Here is an 18,999-nt window from a genome sequence, read left to right on the forward strand (position 1 = left end):
TCTGCCTTTAACCATAGAGTAGGCATTATCGGTGCCATACAGGTCAGTCCTGAATGGCAGCTACCTGACCTACATAGGAACGACTGCTCTACACAGGTGGCTTGGTGGCTCCTGTTCCCTCCCAGCTGCCTCCGGAGTTCCCCTGAGGTCACCTGAAAGCTGCTCAGCCTTAATTCAGGAACTCTGCAAGGAGTCCCTGTCCTCAGCCCTATCCATCACCAGAGGGTGTATGGCCAGAGCAGAACAGGTCAATGGAGAAGCAAGAGGGAGGGAATACACTTCTTTCCTGCTCTGTACCCCTTCTCCTACCAAGCCAGGCCCTGGACCCCTTCTCCTGCTTAACCAAGGACCCACAGCAGGTAGCTGGGCACCTGGGAAGCCACTGTGTCCTGTGTGAAGGGAATGACCCCACGGTAGCTGTCAGGGCTGCTACAGAGACAACTAAGCCATGCCACTGAAGTGCTTTCAACTCCAACCTGCAGCCATCTTAATAAAATCTTAGAACCTTAAACTATTAGAAACTTTGAACTTGCTTAGGCTCTTAAAGTCCTGCAATTACAAGCCACCATGTCTTCCTAAGACCCCCAGGAGTCAGGCCACCAAGGCTAGCACAGAACTGACATGGCAGATGTAAACACTAAGGCTGAAGTGTTGACAAGTTCCTTGAATGAACCACACAGCTGCTGTGGACTGAGCTAACGTTCCTCACCCCAAAACAGTCTTTTTCCCCAGAGCACACCTGCTACCTACATTTTTTAACCTCTTGGTCCTCGTGATGAAGGCTGTGTACAAAGTGGCCCTACAAGGTAAGGGTTGTTTGCTCAAGAATGGGGCCCTCACGCCTGTAATCCTAGCTACTTGGGAGGCTGAGATCGGAAGGCTTGAGGTTTGAGGCCAGTCCAGACAAAGAGTTCCCAAGGCTTCATCTTCAAAATTATCAGAATAAAATAGGCTGGAGGTGTGGCTCAGGCAGTAGAGTGCCTGCTTTGCAAGTGCAGAGTGCACAGTTCAAACCTAAGTCCTACCAAAAAAAGAACCTGATGCATTTCCTCATTTTTAAAATGCAAACCTTTTCCAGAAAAAAAAGCAACTGGACACATAAATTCTTAGAAAACAAACTTTCCAACAGCTTCCAGAATCTGGACTTTATTAGTATTTTACCTCCTTTTTCTCGAAGCAACCAGCTTCAAGAGTTCTAACAGTGACAAGACCATGGCATAACTGTGGCTTGATGTAAAATCCGCTCGGGTGTTGAAACTTCTGGAGGGGGTTGAAATTCTCTTTGCATCTTCCAAAAGCAACTTGTAAACCAAGCCCGATGGGTGGTACGGAGCACCAGTCAAGCTGACCGGGGTGCCACCAACAATCCTAACACACGGCTGCCCAAAACTGGAGTCTACAAGGAAAGATCTGGGAAAATCCCTTGGGGCTCAGCTGCTGTCCTCCAAAGCACCGGAATTCCCCTGTAGTTGGCTTGCTTTATATTCCTACCACCAGTGAGTCCAATCCAGGGTGACAGTCACCAAGATGTGTGCCTGAGAAAAGGTGGAAGATCCAACAGACAAACGACAAAGCACTAATGGAGCTCTTTGTTCCTGGGGGAATGAGTGGAAAAACACACTGGAAAGTTACTCTGGTTAACACAGGGAAAAGGATCTTCAAGTAACTTGCTCTTATTAAAACCTGTTTTCCAGGCCTCAGTCATAAACTCATCCCCCAAAAGCTCCACTCTCCTTCCTGGACTCCACCGGCACTGTGGAGCAACACAGAATGCAGGTCACAGGTGTGATTTAACATTTCCTAGTGCGGACTTAAAAAAACAGACAGGTAAAACAAATTTAACTAATATACTGCCCTCAGCCCAATAGTCTATCAACATTCAGTTGATAACAAAATTACTGTGACATTTTACCTTTTGAAACCTGGTGTCTAGATCCGGCAAGTTTTCACTAGCAATATTTTATCTGTATGTAGATGCCATAAACTACACAGCTGAAGAGGTGAGTTTACAGCAGGGCACTGGTGGCTCATACCTGTAATTCTAGAGATTTGAGGGGCTGATTGGAAGGATCGTGGTTTGAGGCCAGCCTGGGCAAATAGTTTGAGAGACCCCCCGTCTCTAAAATAACTAGAGAAAAATGGATTGGAGGTGTGCATCAATTGGTAGAGTGCCTGCTTTGCAAGTGCTCAAACCCCAGTTCACTCCCCCACCACCAGAAAACCATAATTTACATGTACCAGCCATTCCAAATAGTCTTAAGATGACTTTTAATAGCTGACTATGATTTCAAATTACATTGAATTCAAGTTCAGTAAAGGAAGAATTCTACTTCTCAGCTCCAGTAGCCATTTCAGGCACTGACGGGAACCATGATGTGTGCACTGCGCCCTGAAAAGAGGCCACGGCTGCAGTGCTGTGACCGGCCTGGAACAGACAATGCCTGCACAAGCCACCGTCCTCCTTCCCATTCCCCAGAACTTGTTAGGGGCTTCCAAATCAGAAGCCATTTACAGAGAAGGGGGGGCTGCCTCTGTGCTCTCAGGCACCATGACCACTTTTACACCTCTCTTTCTTCCTCCCTCCTTCCTTCTCTCTCTCTCTCTCTCTCTGAAAAACAAGTCTGTTCAGGACGCCACCTTGAAAGTTTCACCTCTTCTCTCCAGCACCAACTGTCCCTGTCACCACAACCATTCTTCATTTGGGTAATTCCTGTACCTGTCACCAGACTCCTGAGGTCCCAGGAGAAAAAGCCCAGAGCTCCAGGCACACTAATTCTGATTTCTTACCACCTAGATTTGTTTGGAGGTTTAGAGTGCTCCAACCATTGTGCTCCTCGGAGGAAAGACGTCTATCTAATTAGGAGGAAACGGACTTAAAATGCAAGCTCTATGCAAAATTAAAGAGCATGATTCTAACTTCCTTGACAGCAGGGCTATATCTGACATGTCGCTTGCCGGCTTGACTTGCCTGGAAGGCAGTTGCTCAAAAGTAACTGTGCTTCCTAGGCTGTGACAGAGGTGACTCCTTCTTTTTTGTTTGTTTTGTTTTTGTTTTTGTTCGTACTGGAGTTTGAACTCCTTGCACTTGCTAGGCAGGAGCTCAACCACTTGAGCTACACTCCGGGCCCTTTTAACTTTAGTTGTTTTTCAGCTTTTTTATTTTTTAACTTTTTGCTCAGTTTGAGCCTTCTGCATAGCTGGGATTACAGATATAAGCCACCATGCCTGTCCTATTTGTTGAGAGAGGGTCTTGCTAACTTTTTGCCCAGGCTGACCTCAAACCATGATCATCTTACCTGAAAAGTAGCTGAGATTACAAGTATGAACTACCACACCTGGCCTGAAGGACCTCTTCTTAAAAGGAAGAAGGATACCTAAGACCCCTCAATGAGACATGCCCCCCCACCATATCATCAACCACTTACTAAAACTAACCTCATAGTTATAATGCATCTTCATTTCTTCTTTTTTTTTTTCTAATTAGAATCTCATTATGTAGCCCATGCTGGCTTGAAACTCACAATTCTCCTGCCTCAGCCTCCCCTGTGTAGGAATTACGGTGTGCACTTGCTCTTTCACCAATTCTAGCCATCCTTATCTGCATTCCTTCCCCTGCTGGCAAGACTAAACACAACCAAACCCAAGCCTGCACAAACACACACATTTCCTCCTCCACACCTATCCTTCCCACTAATGCTACAAAACCTGCAGAGTCCAAATCTGGCCTCCATTTCCTTGGCTCATGAAATAAGGCAACTGTGCTGGTGAATAGGTGAGGTTTGGAGTAAACCGAATGAGTTAAAATCCACGGAAAACACCAGTCGAGCATGACGCCTCTTTCTTACACAACAGTTTCCATTTCTTTTGAAGACCCAGGTTCAAGGACAAACGCCACTGCGATTGTTCCCTCCCGTGGCCATCGCTCGTGAGAGATGAACACGCAGCGACTCTGCGCCTCGCTTCTTACGGGCATTAGCTCGCTTGCAGAGAGGAGCGGGGAGTGTTTTCACAGCTCAGACCCAAACCAGCCGAACTAATTGTCAGAGTCAGGCCTTGAGTGTGTCACAGCGATATCACAGGGCAAAAGCTGAGAATGGAAATCTGTGGGTGACTCTGAGTGCCCTGTGGCCATCACAAAAATGTCACTCGCTTTCAACCGCTGCCAATGCTCACGTTCTAGATCACTAAAGGTGTTCAGAAAACCTCTCACGGTTGCCTGCAGGGTTTGCACCCGATCATCGTCCCCAGCTGGACTGGGCTCAGGTGCCCTGTCCTGCCTCTGTGCCGTCACCACGCTCGCCTGACCTCAGTAGACTCTGCCCTTGACTCTGGGCCGAAGGCTGACTACTCCCAACTCCTTGTGCCCGGGTCAATGGCTCACTGCAGTTTGGACTGTGACTTTCCTGGGTCCACATCCAGAGTCAGGGGCAACGTCACCTTCATCTGCCTCGCAGACCCCCAAGCCACACAGGAGCCCCCGCTCTCCCACTCACACGGAGGGGACGTGATCGTGAGGAGAAAATGTCACATTAGCAGACACGTGGCTGTCTCGTTCACCACACCGTGCCTGACCCCTAGGACAGGGCACTTGCTCAGTGTTTAGACAGTGTCACTCAGACATTTCTGCTTGCCAACAGACACTCAAGTTTTGTCCTGGGTTTTCACTGAGGGCCACCAGTGACTTACTGACAACATTCTAAATCCCACTGTACATAGAAGAATCTTGGTACAAGCTGCCCCATCTCCTCTTAGCTGTCCCCAACAGACCCGGTCTCTGTCCCATCACCAGGTTTGTGGCCTGGCTTCAAGTCAGTACCCAGGTCACCTTTTCAACTGTGATCCCAGCCATCAAGCCAGGGGCCTCTCAAGAAAGACACTTTACAATATTTAAACTCATCCCAGTCACACCACCATTTCTCAAAAATACTTCAGCAACACATCCTTTTAGACTGCCGAAAAAAAAAAACCATCATAAACGGTGGCTGCTGTTGCTTGTACCCAACCAAAACCAGTGACAGGTCTAGTCTGTCGGACATGACACCAAATGACACCATCTGCAAAAGTGAAAACCCACCTCAAGGACCAAGGCCGATCGTGACGCTCATTTTCAATGCAATGTTTCTCTCCTGGCTATGCAAAAAAATGGGGGCAAGGACCATGACTGTGTTGTTGGTTGTGTCCCAAAGACAGTGCCATGCTCGGTTGATCACTGTGGGTGAACAAATGAGCAAACAATTAAAGACCTTTATAAATGACTTTTCTTTGATTCAACAAATTACCTGACACTGCTAGGTGCTGAGAATGGAGAAATGAGTAAGAAAAGAAACACGTCTTCTTTAAGAAGCTTATAGTTTAAAAAAAAAAATTAAGACAAGAAAACTATCCTTCACTGTCAACTGTTTCGTGATGGGCACATGTATTACTTCATTTAAACTTCCCACCAATCAAATAAGTGTGAGATTTTAATTTCTGTCTTAAAGACTAAAAACCTGGAGCTGAGCAGGATGGCACACACCTATAATCCCAGCAACTCAGGAGGTGGAGGTAGGAAGATCATGGTCTGAGGCCAGGTTGAGCAGAAGCGTGAGACCCTATCTGAGAAACAAACTAAGCAAAAAAAGGCCAGGGGAAGGGCTCAAGGGGTAGAGCACTTTCTTAGCAAACATGAGGCCCTGAGTTCAAACCTCAGTACTGCCAAGAAAAATTTGTAAATAAAAACCTGGGGTTCAGCAATGTCACAAACTTGCACAGGTGTTAATAAGTGACAAGGCAGGTGTGGAAGTCAGAGCCTACTGACAGCAAAGTCTAGGTCCTTCCATGGAGTACACGGAGCAATGATGTACACCAGTCAGTTAATGGCCTTTCACGACAATGACTGGGAATTCTGAAGGAGACAATGCTCATGTGGGCATGTTAGCCTGGCCTCATGCTACTCAAGAGGTCACTTGAAGTGACAGACTCTGATCTCATCCTTGATAAAGCTAAGAAATCCTCCAACACCCAGAGCCAGCCCAGGAAAAAGTTCTCAAAACCCTATCTTGATCAATAAGAGCTTTGGCTTGGTGTCAGGTGCCTATCATTCCACACCTGTGTCTGTTTCTTTTGACTCACACATTAGTGGCCACAGGTAAAATATCAGAGACTTGCTGAGCAGAGGCTCCCCTGCTGTCTGTGTGACAACCAGTACAGCAGGTCATCTGCTGGCCCGGCCTCAGCTGTGTTCACAGGCCAACCTCCAGCATGGCTGAGCACAGGTGTGGGAGAAGGATAAGGAAGGTGTCTGTATTGCTCTAGTCACACGCATGCTTCCCTTCCTGCATGGAGGTTACTGGGTCTTTGCTAAAGATACCTGTTTGCTAGTTGGTTCCATAGCCTGCCGGAGCCGTGTGACCTAGTATCAGGTGTCAGGGGCCAGCCTGGTGCAATACTCACCAGCACCCACTGCTGGGAAGTATTATTGCTGGGAACTTACACCTTTTCTGCAACCACTGAAATTAGACAGAGGGAGGCAAAGGGAAGGGAGAAGGGACAATGAAGAGGTAACTATACAGAGTACATTCTATGTGCCAGATGCCTAAGTTACTGTACCTTTCTGCTTTATAGAGGGAGAAACCAAGTTTCAGTGAGATAAAGAATTTACTTTCTGGCAAGCCTGATGGCTCACACTTGTAATCCCAGCTACTTGGGAGACAGAGATCAGAAGGATCATGGCTCGAGGCCAGACCAGGGAGAAAAGTTCTTGAGACCCCATCTCAACTGTGTGTGATGGCACACATCTGTCTCAGCTATGTGGGAAGCATAAATAGGAAGACTGGTGCAGTCAGTCCAAGTGGGCCTAGGCAAAAAAGTTCAAGACGCTATTCAAAAATTTACTAAGAGAGCATGGCTCAAGTGGTAAGTGCTTGCCCAGCAAGCACAAGGCTCTGAGTTCAAACCCCACACCACCAAGAAAAGAAAAGAAATTGCAAGCGATATAAGTGATGCTATTATTCGAAGCAAAGTATGTCAGATTCCAAAGCTGTGGTCTTTCTACATTTCTCCTCCAAAATGAGGAACAAAGATCTTTGGCCAAATGAAAGTGGTACCAAAACTGGGTATTGTGGTGCACACCTGTAATCCCATACTTAGGAGGCTGAGATAGAAGGATATTGAGTTTGAGGCCAGATATGGCTACATAACAAGATCCTGTGTCAAAAAACAGAACGAGTGGGAAGGAGGGAGGAGACAGGGAGAGAAGGAAAAGTGGTACCCCAGACTTGGTGAAGATGGCAGACAACGTATTACAAGGCCCTGGCATCTTGCATGCTGATTACAAAGCTGGACCTGGATGAGTTAAACAGAAGAGCACATTCTGACATCCAGAGCCAGATGTCAGACCAGGGACAGGGAGCCCCAGATCGAGGTTTGTTTTGGGTCCTCTAGGAGGCTGAAAGCAGGACCAGGGCACCATGGCAGGCCCAGCACTGACAGAGCTGCCCAGTTAAACCATACAGTGTTTGATGGCAGGGGAAGATGGGGGAGAAAGATGGCTGCACACCCCCAAAGGATGTACAAAGGTTTACACTCAACAAAAACGTCCTCCTCCTGCACAGGGCTTACTGAAGGAGATGGTGTCCACTTGCTCTTGATCGCTCCTGCTGGCTACTTCCTCTGTTCCCCACGGGGAGTCTGGGCAGGAAGCAGCCTTAGAAATGGAGACCAGAGGGGCTGGAGGCATGGCTCAAGTTGTAAAGCACCTGCCTGGCATGCATGAGGCCCCGAGTTCAAACCCCAGTACCACCAAAAAAGGAAGAAAGAAAGAGAGACCAGAATCGTCATTTTTCAGATAAAAAAGTCTGAGACCCACATACGTGTCCACGATTGTACTTCTTGTTTCAGAACTCAGGTAATTTTTTTGTTTTTCACCAAAGAGAGCAATGGTGGACAAAACCCCAGGAACCAGAATCAGGCTCGGTGGTACCCCACTCGTCTCCATCCCCTCCACCTTTGGCTGTGTGGTTTGAGTCCTCTTCTGTGGGACAGCACTGTAAACATGCCCTGAGTCGCTTCCACCCTGGGGTCTGGTTGTTTAAGGTTAAGGTGGAGTCTTTTCTCTTTATCCAAGTTACCTAAACTGTTCATGTGCTTAGATGACCAGCCAGCGTGGTTTGCTTGGAAATAGGGATTATTTTTTCCTGGAATGTTGGGATTTTGGGGTGCTAACACCACGAAAGTCTCAGGGAACACGAGACAATGGGTGACCCTGTGGCCCTCACCGGCGCCATGTTCTCATCTGAGCGAATAAACCAGAGATAAAGTGCACTTTGATAGAAGTTTTTGCTTTTATAATGTCTATTCAGGGCTTTGGGCCCTTGGGGAGGAAGACATCCTCAAAGTAGGAAGTGTTAAGTCCATAAAAGAAACTAAGAGAATGCAGTGGAAGCTTTTTCAGACCTAACAAGAATGACTAAACCTCTAAACGCTTCCTGTCCTGTCCCTTATTTTTCTCAAATTTGCTTTTCCTCCTGGGTCAAGAAAGTAGAACAAAAAAAAAATTCTCTGTCTTCTCTTAAAACTAATGGGGAAATTTCAAAACCTCCAATGGTTTAAGAAGCCCTTGTTTTCATGCAGAAATATTAGGGAGAAACAAACACCATTTTTCTCCATAGGCAATCCTCAGTCCTTGCCACACATCATTCTGGATAAGTGGGAAACCATCTCACTAGAATAGAAAAATATTTATACTAAGCAGCACCCATGGACTCATCCATCCAGTTACATTTTTTTTATAAGCTTTTCCTAATAAACTCTTCTATCATTTTATTTATTTATTTGGCAGTACTAGGGTTTGAACTCAGGGCGTCATGCTTGCTAGGCAGGCACTCTTATCACTTGAGCAACTCCACCAGCCCAGTTATATTTTCAATCAAAGTTTTTTTTCTATTAAGCGCTGTGTGAGATGCCGGATAGGAATATATTTTTACTTGACATATCACTGCCTCCCAAAGATCAAAAACTGCATACTTGGGCTTATTCTCGACTCTTATTGCAGTGGAGAAAGAGATACCCCAGCTGGACATGGTGGTTCATGCCTATAGTCCCAGCTACTTGGGAAGCATACATCAATTGGGAGGATTACGCGTTGAGGCCAGCCCAGAGAGAGAGAGAGAGAGAGAGAGAGAGAGAGAGAGACTCCATCTCAATCAGTAAGCCGGGTCATCACAGCTATGCAGGAGGTGGAGGTATAAGGATCACAGTCCAGGCTGGTCTAGGCAAAAACACAAGACCCTATCCGAAAAATAAAGGGCTGGGTGAGTAGTTCAAGTGATAGAGTGCCTGCCTAGCAAGCGTGAGGTCCTGAGTCAAATCTCAGTACTGCCAGAGAGAGAGAGAGAAAGAGTCTCCATGTTCTGCCTGGCAGCACTTCTCATTTACAAAGAGCAGTTCCACAAAAGACAGCCTCACTTTTACCTTTTCTGGGTCACCAAAAACAATGGTAGCATAGGTCTAGAATGGGGCAGGGGGAGAGCCAAGGAGGGGGCACAAGGCGTTTCCTCATGGAGATGCCATGGGCCCACTGCCTGGAGCAGCTTAAAGCTGCCCTGTAGACACATTTGGGAAAGGCATTCATTCGCCCACATCTCCTGGTGTCCTCATGGCATGACTGGACCACTAAAAAGTAATTTTCTGGGGAAAGGCATATGGCAGTCCCTGGAGGGGCCACAGAAGCCTCCTGCTTCTACTTCTAAGCGCCGGTTTGCTTTCAGAGCAAAAGGGAAAAAATCAAAGCCAGCTCACAAAGCCACCCACATTCTTCAGGGCAGTGGCCACCACCATTATCTGCACCTGCAAGAGGAAGTCTAAGCAGCTGATGTGAGGCTATAGGTTAGCACAGCAAGGACACCTGTCAGATGTCCACCCAGCAGCAGGGCCACCTCACCCAAGAGTCCACAGTCATTAAGCTCGGCTGTTCCCTGGGCTTCGATGGATGGAGCTCCCCAGTCCTGGGGACTTGTACCTTTATGCATACTACAATTGGTTCCTTTGAGCTTGGCGATCCCACACCAGAGGCTTATTGGACTTCCTCTGTTTGTACAAGACTTGTGGAGCAGGTTAGACTGCTTTTCCGCCACTTTTCTCTCCAGACGCCTCTAAAATGCCAAGATATGAGAGAACCAGAAAGGGGCATGGTTTTTCTCCCCAAATCTCAAAGGCCTACAAAGGCAGACACAGACCCTAGGCTTTGCTGGCCGTCTGCTGCTCTTAAAAGGTAGGGCGGGCTTTTAAGGATTGTGAGGGAAGAACTGTCAAAAGTAAGGTCAAAGACAAATGCACCGTGCTTCTGTCATTATTGCTGGCCTCTTTCCAGAGGGAGTAAAATACACCTCGTGAAGCCAAAGGCAAGTCCTGTGGTTGCATCAATAATTTTTTGCTTGCACAGAAAAATCCCCCAGTAGCATATAGATGGTCATGAACTCCTCTTTCTAGTTTGCAGAGCTACAGAACCTGGTAGAAAGAAATCAAATGCCTTTATGGGTCAGCAAAAACCTAGGGACAGAACACAGCTGGTCTTGGTGCTTTAACCCATATATCCAGCACATCACGGAGAACATGGTTTTTCTTTCACTACAAAAGAGATAGCCTTCTACTTCAGACATACAAGGTTAAAAAAAAAAATCTTTAAAAACACCAGTTATTTGTGGAGAGAATCTATGAAACCGTAATCTGGGGTAACCCAGGGCAGTTTTTCCTGAGGTTAAGATGGTAACTAGCCAAGGTCAAGACTGTATCAAGCCAAGAGTTCAAAGGCCATTGCGTTTTCCATATATGAGTCAGTCATATTGACATGGCTCCCAGGTTATGAATCAAGCTGTGGGTAGTCACAGCAAAGAGGACTGAGACCCTGCCACTCTTGTCACACCTCCTTTCTCGTTCACAGTCAGTGATCTGGAGAGTGACTCCCTCAGATCCTGGGAGAATCCATTTATCAGGCATGAACACCACCAAGCCAGTCCCACCTGTTCCAAGATGGCAGCCTAACAGCTCCAAGGACCCTCAGAAAGATCCTTGGGGAAGAGGCAGAAAGCTTTGGCCAAGGGCTTTAATTTCAGGGCTCCCCCCAAATGGAAGCCTGCTCAGGTTTCACCCAGAAGATGAGAAAACTCCTGAAAATGTGGGCAAAGTTCAGCTGCAGCTGCCCCTTCCAGGCTGTGAACAGCACACCTGGCCATTTGGCAACTGGTCCTTTCCCCAGCAGACATCACCTGCCGGAGCAGCCAGCAGTGCTAAGGTAATGCTGGATCACCTTGTGTGCTGGGTCCTGGCTTCCCACAGTTGGGCAGAACCCAATTTATAGACAGCCTTAAACTGTGGCTTCAGTTCAGTGGGTCGCAGAGCCATTAAAAATAAGTGATAACGCATGTCTACATGTTTTGTAAAGTCCAACATATGCTATCACATAATATTTTGATATTACTATAATGCTAAAATTGCGACATGGATAACTATGGAACCACTGTGTGAGACTTGAAGAAGTAGTTGGTTACTGTTTTTTAAAGAAGTCATTCAAATGGGGTAAACTTTTAATAAACACCAAGTTCAAATGGTTCCACTAATGATAAATGTTGACAATCTTAACTTGAATGGGGCTCTGCCTCCTCTGTAATGAATCCTATTTTCCAAGAAGCAGAATACCTTCATGTGAGACACCCTATGGCCAGCCAGTGCCAAGTTCATCCTTCATTTACTCGTGGTGCCTCAAGAATACCCAGTTTGAAGTAGGAGTGGGGGAGGAACCAAGCCCCACTCTCTGAAGACCAGATCACCAAGTCTTACAACAAGGAGCAAGAGCTTTCCTCTTGCACCATGGTCACCTCCTGCAGAGCCATCAGAGGGGCACCAAGCCCACACATGTGACGCTGTCTCTACGGAAGCCTTCACTTTCTGGAAGGATGGGAATCACAGACCCACTCCCCTCTCACATCCAATTACGCCTCTTAACTACGAAACTGGTCCCAAGCACACTCGGGCTCTATGTTCTGAGTTCTGACTTCTCATCCCCTCAGTCTTTCTTTGGAGGTGATTATTCCTCCCAAGTGACTTCATGAGTCATGCTGGTGACGAGACGAGGAACAAGGCAACATGAAATCATTGACAGGAGTGCACACACCACAAAGGGAACAGGAAGTTCCCAGGTACCATGAGGCACAGGTTCCAGCTGATGGTTCTTGACACCCAGATACCCAGACAACAAAAGCTGGAAGTGGGAGGTGTGTGGTTGGCTTGTGTGTGACTCCAAACGGCTTCTGGAGACTCTGGGAAACAGCATGTCTGTGTGTGTCACACAAGGTTTTCTTCTGTAGTGCTCTCTACGAGGAGCCAGACAAACCCTGTCAGCAGCCTGTCGTCCATCCTGGGTGGTGTTTGGAGCTATGCAAGGGCAGGCTAGGTCCTCAGAGCTAAAAGCAAGCTGGTTGTGCTGGCCTTCTCCCTTTGCCCATCCATAGATTGTCTACCTGCCCCTAACACACACACACACACACACACACACACACACACACACACACACACACACACAAAGTAGACAGAGTTTCTGCCCTCACCACAAAGCCATCACATGCCCTCTCCCTTGTGTTCAAATCCAGGCACTGAAATTTGCTGGCTGTGTGACTTTGCACAAGTGACTTGACCTCTGAACCTCAGTTTTCCCACTGGTGAACTAGAGATAAAGACACCCATCGTGAAATGTGAGCAGACTAAATGACGTCCTGTGCATAGGCTGAAGCTCCTAGCACTTTGTACAGCACCTGGACCACAACAGGTATTTCTCTGCCTCTGTCGAGCTGAACTCCTCACGTGCTTGCTCCCGACCCATGTGAACTTACTTACATGTGTTTCTATGTCGCTTTATGCATCACTTCCCGGAGGCACTTTAACTTGAACTATTCCACTGCGTGAGCTGTGTGCATAGTAGGTAGCCAAAAACTCACCGTGGCTAGGCTTCGGAACAAGTGAATTGTGTCTCCCACATCCAATAACACCCAGGAATGGTCCCTAAGAGCGACTGTAGCTCCTGGATGCAGCTGGCCTCTCCTCCATCCCTTTGGCTCCTCAGGCATCTTTTTCCAAACCCGTCCCCTACCATGAACACTGCTCCAAGAGCTCTCATGAGCCAAGTTGCCCCTTCCCTTGGTGACTGCTTGAGTGTATTTCTCAAGTACACAAAAAGATCTTGAGTACACACTGCGTGCCAAATACAAGGGGAGGTGTGGATCCACAATTGAATCAAGAAATGGATGAGGGACAAGTCTTGCCTCCCCTTGAGGCAAGTGAGAAACATCACAAGTTGTAAATGCACAGACAAGAGCACATGCCAGTCCTGAGGGACAAAGAGGAAGTCACAATTCACCTGGATACCACGCTGAGAGTTTTAAAATACACATTGTCTTTCCCATCCACTTTCAGTGCACTTAACTTTGCTGCAATATAGGGAAGCCCAACCCCAACCTGCTACAGAACAGGGCAGAATACATTACCAACGAACATCTCAGGATCAATGGGGTCTTTTCTTTCAGCCATGCACGAGGCAAAATAGAATTTCAGTACAAGTAAAATCTGGGATTCTGACCTACTCGTTCGCACACATGTTCACAGTGTAACATCTACGAACTCAGTAGGAGGCTAAATGGTGAGTAAAGAAAAGAAAAAGAAAAAGAAAAGATGTCTGAATGGCTCCCACTCACTTCTGGTCAGGGCATGGTCCAGGAGAAAAGTGAAGCAGTGGCTTCAGGGGAGGCCGACAGGGAAAACAGGCAGAAAAGCAGGCAGCAATTGTTCACAGTGTGTGAGCTCAGGTCCCTGTGCTGGAACTGGGTCCCCAGTGTGGTGGTGTGGAAACCTGTATGGGGGGCCTAGGAGACAGTAACGAAGTCGTGGGAGATTTCACCCTCATGGATGGATGAATGCTGTCTCGCGAGAACAGACTGTTTTAAACTGAGGTTACTTCCACACCTTGGTCCCTTCCACACAGTGGTGGATGCCCTTTCTGTTTCTCTGCATGGTGATGCAGCAGGAGGAATGGCAGGCTCACTAGATACCATGCTATTGGACCCAGTGGTGGCCAGATGAACCTCTTTCCTTGTACAGTACCCAGGCTCAGGTATTTTGTCATAGCAGCATAAAATGGAGTAATAGACATGATCATGAAATGCCAATGTTCCCAATGAGAATTGGAGAACCCAAGGGCAGGAGGAGAGGAGCTGTGTGTGTGCACACTGGCATGGCCTCTACCCAAACCTTGCTGTGACAAATTAAGGAAGATTTTATGCTAATACAAACCACCTAGTCAAAAGAGGTTTGGGAAGCCTGGAGGGGGTCGCAGGCATGGGCCACATGGCCAGACCAGCCCCAAATTTACATAAAAATCCCCTACAAATACCTTCAGAAGCTACTGGAACAATTTTCCAAACTAACACTTTATTCCTACTTCTCTAGGGCTTATCGTGATTTTCCAACTGTCCTCCTCCCCCCAACTCTGTATTCCTGTCACTAGCCCTACCCTCTACTGATACACAGAGCAGACACAAAGGCCCCCTGTAGGCTAGTTCTCATTTGTCTCTGTATCCTAGTCCCCATCCTTGCTAGTACCTGTCAGAGTAACTGTACCTAGTAGATGCTGAATCAATGTTTATTTCATGCTCAGCCAAAAGGCAAGCAGAGAGAAACAATGATATGCTAGGTACAGTGGTACACACCTGTAATCCCAGCTACTCAGGAGGTAGCTAGGATTGTGGTTCCAGGCCAGCCTGAGCAAAAAGTTATCAGGACTCCACCTTAACAAGTCAGGCAAGAGGCACACCTGTAATCTCAGCTAAGCAGGAGGTGGAGATAGGAGAATCACAGTCCAAGGATGACCCCAGGCAAAAACGCAAGACCCTGTCTGAAAAATAACTAAAGCAAAAAAAATGGCTGGGGAACATAAATCAAGTGGTAGAACACCTGCCTAACAAGCATGATTTCAAAACCCGGTACCTCTTCTCCAAAAAAAAAAAAAAAGAGAGAGAGAGAGAGAAACAGTGAGGACAGGGACCCTTGAAAGCTAGTAGAATTCACAGATATAAACTGCTGGCACTGGTGGGCACAGGTCAGCTCCACATGACTGGCCCCAGGCCTCACAACCTCCTTCCAACTTTCACAGCACACTCCTTCCATGAAGCTGCCTGCCAAAGGGCTGGGCATGGAAACCTCAAACCTTGTTCTAAGTCATGGCCACACAGACTGTGCAGAAGCAGCAGCCATGAGGACCTGACAGGGAAACCCGAGCTTCAGGGTAACCAGAGACACAGGCAGCTGACCTGTTTAGGATCCAAAGTACTCACAGCTTAGCTGGGAGCTTAAACCCACCGTGACCGTGACTGGTTGGACCTGACAGCCAGCTTCCCTTGGTGTGAGCTCACACACAGCATCCTTTTGTGGGTTGCTGGGGAAGGACACAGCCCCCCAATGCCTGATTTTGTTTAAGAAAGGGAGCAGGAAGGGAAGGGCTAAAAGAGAGAGGCTGGCGGAAGACAGGAGGGAAAAAGAGGGAGAGATGGTCAAAGGTATGAAATATAGTGAAGTCTTGTCAAAGGTGACATCTTGGGCTTAAAACTTATTAACATTATGTTCGTGGTTCTAGGGAGCCTGTGACGGTGTCCTGATAAGTTACATTAAATGTCTAGCATACAACACACACTATTCTAAGAGCTTATCGTGTGCTAATTCATTTAGTGTTCACAATCCCCCGAGAGCTTAGCATTCCCACTTTATAAATGAGAAAACTTCAAGAGATTACACATGAATTCCCATCCAGGTCTACTAAACAAGAGACTGGGGTTCTGAGGAGGGGAAGGTTAAAAGCCCGAGGTGATCCTGAGGGTCACTGGAGTTGGAGCCCGGTGGTGGCAGTACCTAGATTGTGTGATTCTTTCTGTGATGGCCAAAGTAAGGCAGAGAACCAGACAGCGCTCTCTCACCTGGAACCACCTCACCTGGAAATGGGCAAAGGTCAAGGCCCTCCGTGTAGGGAGTGGCCTAGGATTAGGGCTTGGGGAGCAGTCTGCATTCTCTTTATTTTCAGAGATGTCACTTGGGCTTCTCTGCCCATACTTTGAAATGGGAGTAGGGAGACGGCAGGGCCTAGAATATTCTCAGAATGCTTTAACTCCTTTGCAGCTGGCAAACCTCATTTGGCTGCAGGGTTCGAAAATATCTGTCACTGGATTAAAAAATCTAGGAGGGAAAGCCTTGCTTGGAATGTGTTAATTCAGCTTCTGACAATGCCTGGCGGGTGAATCTGTCTGTTCTTTTACTAGAGATAATTCAATCATTCAAACCAATTACTTAGTGTGTGCACGATCACACCCTTTGGCTTCTGCTCCCCCCAGAGCTGCTTAGCTGTTGGTCACTTCACTGCTTGTTAGCACTTCTCCTAAGGACAAGCAGGGGGGAGTGAAAGGTGAGGAAGCTCAAACCAGTCCACTTCTCTCCTCTTTAGCAATTCCGGGAAGGGCTCAGTGGGAGAACTGTTAGTGGTGAGGTGACACACTGTGGTCTTCAGTCTTGCACACTCTTCCTGCCTCTAATTATACAAAAAAAAAAAAAAAAAACCCTTGTCTACAAGTGAAAAGAAGCATAATATTCAAATTCTGGAATCTCCAGAGGTAACTTCAGATATCTTCTGCCTTCAATTACAGCTGTCAAATATGCCAAGGTCATGGACAGCTCTGATCGCCTGTGACCAGGTCAGAAAAGCAATCCCATGTTAACAGTTGACTTATACACCATTCCACCTTTCCACACCCCTACAGGAAAAGGTTTCCATCTTCACTCACACAAGGAAAACAAGAGTGCTCATTAGGCACTCACCATATGCCAGGGTGCCAGTCCTTCAGCTGGCTATCTTATCAACATGACCAATTTGTGCCATGCGTGTTGACCGTGGTTGCACACATAGGCAAACCTAGTCTTAGAGGACCTAAGTCCCAGACTTCATCAGCGCCACAGAGAAGATCTGAATACACAGCTGCGCTTTTTATTTTTTAAAACCCAAAACCTGATGTCCCTTGCACGACACAGTGGGGCTACATTGATAGGGTTTCTTACCTCTCTCCAGAACTGTGTGACAGTGCTGTTGAGACTGGTTCGACTGACAACTGTGCCAACGGCTCTTTGGGGCGTCTCAAGATTGAAGACTGTGTCTGAACACGTTGCTAATATCTTCATTATGAATAGCTTATACTTCTCTGCCACTGCACTGTCACGGCTTCTGATCAGTGGGAGACCAGGCTCTTCTGCCATGGGGGATGCTGAGGCCCTTGTGGGAGAGGAGGTGGTGAGAGATGCCCTCACTTCCTGCATGGCTTTGAGCCAACAAGGGTGCCCGTGCCCAGGGGGCAGAAGCCTATGCCCTTGGTGTCACCAACACGACCACTGCCTATTTCAGGGAGGGACAAAGCCCAAGAATAAGAGGAAAAAGAGGGAATCTCCAACAGCCTCCATCCCTAGCTTCCTTCTTCTTTGTTGCTGTCCCTTGTCCCAGCCCTACTCCTCACTACATTTAATGCCTGGCCTTGCCCTTCACCTCCCTAAACCTGGTCGCTCTATGGCACCCCCCCCCCATCAAAGAAGCCACACATATGAGTTTGTCATTGTAAGGAATACTAAGACCTCCCGGTGTCAGCCAGAGATAAATGTTTCTTTATCCAGAGCCCTGGAAAATGGCAGACTTGCTTCACTGTTTGTCGGTCTGTGAGGGAAAGACAGGACGGTGTGACTCTTGACCTTGCAGGAAAGAAAGCCTCTGCACGTCTAGATACACGGCACTTACTGTCATTAGTACACCCAAGACCTAAAAGATGGATGTCTCTCTTTCATGGTCTCAACTTTCTACTTGTGATGCTTACTGCGTTGCCCAAGGAGACCGTAAGACAGTTTGGGGTGAGCACCATCTTTCCTTTACTCAAGATCACCGTTGTGACGCTAGACACCTGCAGGCCTCCGACCTAGTGTATGTGGATTCCAGACAAGGTAACATGGCTCTGGTAGCCCAGGCTTCAGGTGTCCTCTTGCCAGGGGCTCAATGACAGGGTGACAGCTTGGCCAGTCCTTAGGTAATGCCGATATCTTTGATTTAATGGAGTCTGCCCTCAGTTGGATGCCAGGGAAACCATACTGATTGCCTTAACTGGTTGTCCCAAACACTAAACACAGAACACTCTGCCCAGCCCTGACAACTTCAGAAAGAGAGACAGACACCCAGAGCCTGGGCAGTTCCTGTCCAAATGACTCTTCCTGAATCACAGGTCAGGGACATGCCAGAGGCTTTTGGGTCTGAGAGGGACAGCCCTAAAACCAGTACCCAGCACTGAGCACCAGGCTGGCTCCATGAGTGTGAACTGTGCAGCCACCCAGAGGCACTGTGCTTGTCTGTGAGTGTCTTAATGTTCTCCAGTGGCTGTCCTTAAATTCTTTTCAACAGGGGCCCTGCATTTGCATTTTGCACTGGGTCGCACCAGTTACGTAGCTGGTTGGTCTCTTCAAAATAGCTAGCAAGTCTGGTGGGGGTGCTGTGGCATAAGAGGCAGGGTATGGTTGCACCCACAGTGGGGTTATGGGCTGAGGTGAGGGAGCTGGTCAACACAGGGGCATACTGGGTGCCTGAGATGAGGTGACAGCACCAGTACTATGGGGGACACAGGAAGGACCTCTCAAACACACATGAAGACAGCAACACTTTCTGGAAATTCCCCCAAAGCTTGGTTTGAAACGTGGCGTTCTATTTGATCTTTTCAGCTTGAAAGAAATCTGCATGAAATGAAAAGTTGCTAAGAGAGAGATAGAGATAGAGACAGAGAGAGAGAGAGAGAGAGAGAGAGAGAGAGAGAGAGGGGAACACTCCATTTTCAGGCTGTTCATTCTCTGTTGAAAGTCCAGACTCTGCTAAAGAACTGGCAGGTGGCACCAAGAAGGTCAAGTTCACCT

At 47.5% G+C, this 18,999-nt stretch overlaps 1 protein-coding gene across 6 annotated transcripts in view; it reads right to left on the bottom strand.

Moving 5' to 3' along the window:
• Positions 1-18,999, bottom strand: part of Etv6 (ETS variant transcription factor 6) — a 215,532-nt gene that overhangs the window by 137,053 nt on the left and 59,480 nt on the right. Inside the window, exon 1 of one of the 6 annotated variants that reach the window (XM_074076039.1) lies at positions 5,075-11,381. The exons of 4 other annotated variants lie outside the window; for them this stretch is intronic. The gene's annotated coding sequence lies outside the window, so the exon portion shown is untranslated. Of the gene's footprint in view, positions 1-5,074; positions 11,382-18,999 lie in introns of those variants that run through there. One more of the 6 variants, XM_074076040.1, reaches the window with a different exon arrangement.

This window comes from Castor canadensis, chromosome 6, assembly GCF_047511655.1.
Source record: "Castor canadensis chromosome 6, mCasCan1.hap1v2, whole genome shotgun sequence".
Lineage (NCBI taxonomy): Eukaryota > Metazoa > Chordata > Mammalia > Rodentia > Castoridae > Castor > Castor canadensis.